The 3,140-nt window shown below is 40.8% G+C and overlaps 1 non-coding gene across 1 annotated transcript; it reads left to right on the top strand.

Annotated features, from left to right (window-relative positions):
• Positions 1 to 2,345: 2,345 nt before the first annotated feature.
• Positions 2,346 to 2,452, top strand: LOC127077913 (small nucleolar RNA R71). Its single transcript, XR_007787675.1, has one exon. It is a non-coding gene; the product is annotated as a small nucleolar RNA R71 (small nucleolar RNA).
• The last annotated feature ends 688 nt before the right edge of the window (positions 2,453 to 3,140 follow it).

Raw genomic sequence — 3,140 nt, 5'->3', positions numbered from 1 at the left:
TAGCAGAAATGAGAATGTTTTGCTAATCGTTCTAACATCTGGTCAATGAATGGTAAAGGGAAATGATCTTTTCGGGTTGCTTTGTTTAGTTTCCTATATCCAATGCACATTCTCCATCCCGATTCGATTCGTTTGGTTATAGTTTCTCCTTTTTCATTTTCAATGACTGTTACACCTCCTTTCTTTGGTACTACGTGTACAGGACTAACCCATTTGCTATCAGATATAGGGTATATGATACCTGCCTCTAATAACTTGGTTATTTCCTTCTTCACTACCTCACTCAGGATCGGGTTTAGTCTCCTCTGGTGTTCCCTAGAAGTTTTACAGTCTTCTTCTAGCATGATGCGGTGCATACAAATAGAAGGACTTAGTCCTTTAAGATCGGTGATGTTGTAACCTAGTGCGGTTGGATATTTTCTTAAGATATGCAGGAGTTTTTCTGTTTCGAGTCTTCCTAGGTCAGCATTAACTATCACTGGTCGTTCAAGTTCTAAGTCTAGGAATTCATATCTCAGATTTTTGGGAAGTGTTTTCAGGTCTAGGGTCGGTTTCTTAAGGCATTGCGTAGGGTCCGGTGTTATTGCTAAACATTGGTTAAGTTTGTCTTCTACAAGATAGTCAGATGATTTGTCTTTTTCTAACTCTGTTTCTTTTATGCATTCATCGATGATATTCATGAAGTAACATGTATCTTCTATTGCAGGTGCTTTCAAAAATTGGGAAAGAATGAACTCAATTTTCTCTTCTCCTACTTCAAAAGTGAGTCGTCCTCGTTTTACGTCTATGATTGCACCGGCCGTTGCTAAGAACGGTCTTCCCAGTATAATGGGTGTAACTTCATCTTCTCTAATATCCATAATTATAAAATCAGTTGGAATGTAGAATTGACCTATGCGCACTGGAACGTTTTCAAGAATTCCTACAGGATATTTAACGGAACGATCTGCTAGTTGCACAGACATGTTAGTTGGTCTTAATTCTCCCATTTCAAGTCTCTTGCATATGGATAAAGGCATAACACTAATACCGGCTCCTAAATCGCATAAGGCTTTGTCAATGACAAATTTTCCTATGTGACAGGGTATAGAGAAACTACCCGGGTCTTTAAGTTTAGGAGGCATATTCTGGATTATAGCGCTACATTCAGCGGTGAGTGTAACGGTTTCGCTATCTTCAAGTTTCCTTTTATTAGAAAGAATTTCTTTTAAAACTTGGCATATGAGGGCATCTGCGTAATAGCTTCTGTAAACGGAATTGTGACGTTTAATTGTTTTAGTAGGTCAACAAATTTTTTGAATTGGCCCACATCTTTGGTTTTAATAAGCCTTTGAGGGTAAGGGATATGTGGTTTATAAGGTGGTGGAGGTACATAAGGTTCCTTCTTTTCTACGGTTTCCTTATTACTCTCTTCCTTTTTCTTAGGTTCACTTTCCTCCTCAGTTGACTTTTTAGAGTTTTGGTTTTCTATCCTTGGGTCAGACGGTCCTTCCACTTCCGTTCCACTTCTTAGTATGATTGCATGAGCGTGGCTTCTTGGATTAGGTTGGGGTTGGCCAGGAAATGTACCAGTTGGGGCAGCAGTAGGCGCTTGTTGTTGAGCTACTTGTGATATTTGCGTTTCCAGCATTTTGTTATGGGTAGCCAGGGCATCTACTTTACTTGCTAGTTGTTTAATTTGTTCGTCAGTGTGTACATTCTGGTTTAAGAAATATTTATTGGTTTGCTGTTGAGAAGCTATAAAGTTTTCCATCATGATTTCCAAGTTGGATTTGCTAGGGGCGTTATTGTTAGGTGTAGATGGGATCGGCTTTTGATATCCCGGAGGTATAGCTGGGGCTTGATTTGGAGATTGTCCAGGTGCGTATAAAGCATTATTACTCTTATATGAAAAATTGGGATGATTCTTCCAATTTGAGTTATAGGTGTGCGAGTAGGGGCTTCCTTGAGCATAGTTTACTTGCTCCGCTTGGATTCCTGTTAGGAGTTGACAATCTGCAGGAGTGTGACCTTGGATTCCACAGACTTCGCAGTTCTGAGTTATGGTAACCACGGTGGCTGGAGGTGATACATTTAAACTTTCAATTTTCTGGACCAGAGCATCCACTTTTGCATTAACATGATCAAGGTTACTTATCTCGTACATGCTAGTTTTCGTTTGAGGTTTTTCTACCATTGTTCGTTCGCTTCCCCACTGATAGTGGTTTTGAGCCATGCTTTCGATAAGTTGGTAAGCATCAGCATAAGGTTTGTTCATTAGTGCACCACCTGCGGCGGCGTCTATTGTTAACCTCGTGTTGTACAGGAGACCATTATAGAAGGTATGAATTACTAACCAGTCTTCTAAACCATGGTGTGGACAAAGTCTCATCATGTCTTTGTATCTTTCCCATGCTTCGAAGAGAGACTCGTTATCTTTCTGTTTAAATCCATTTATCTGGGCTCTTAACATAGCTGTTTTGCTCGGCGGAAAATATCGGGCAAGAAAAACTTTCTTCAACTCGTTCCATGTGGTGACTGAGTTGGAAGGAAGAGATTGAAGCCATCTTCTAGCGCTATCTCTTAACGAGAAAGGAAAAAGATGAAGTCGAATTGCCTCTGAAGTGACACCATTAGCTTTAACAATATCGGCGTATTGGACAAATACGGATAAATGAAGGTTTGGATCCTCGGTAGGATTTCCAGAGAATTGGTTCTGTTGCACTGCCTGCAACAGTGAAGGTTTAAGTTCAAAGTTGTTTGCTTCGATTGCGGGTGGAGCAATACTCGAATGCGGCTCATCTTGCGATGGAGCGGCGTAATCTCGAAGAGCACGAGCTGGTTCTGCCATCTCGGGTATCGGCGAAGGAAGAAGATTTTTGAGATCAGGAAGTTCTACAGGAGGTAGATTGTTTGCAGCACGATATTCCCGAATTTGTCGTAAGACTCGGAGATATAGTTCGATATCATTGATTCGTAAGTAGAACGGCTCGCCTTGTGAGCGAGTGTGTGGCATACAAATCAACGAAAGAAAGAAAAGAAAAGGGAAATAAGCCTTAGTCTCTACAGCGTAACAGAAGAGTTACGATATCGACTAAATAAAAGTCCCCGGCAACGGCGCCAAAAACTTGATCGCGACTTTATGAGTCGAATTTGGGGTA

Source organism: Lathyrus oleraceus, chromosome 4, assembly GCF_024323335.1.
Source record: "Lathyrus oleraceus cultivar Zhongwan6 chromosome 4, CAAS_Psat_ZW6_1.0, whole genome shotgun sequence".
NCBI lineage: Eukaryota > Viridiplantae > Streptophyta > Magnoliopsida > Fabales > Fabaceae > Lathyrus > Lathyrus oleraceus.
The sequence above is the reverse complement of the archived record's forward strand: the minus strand, read 5'-3'. Positions and strand labels throughout refer to the sequence as shown.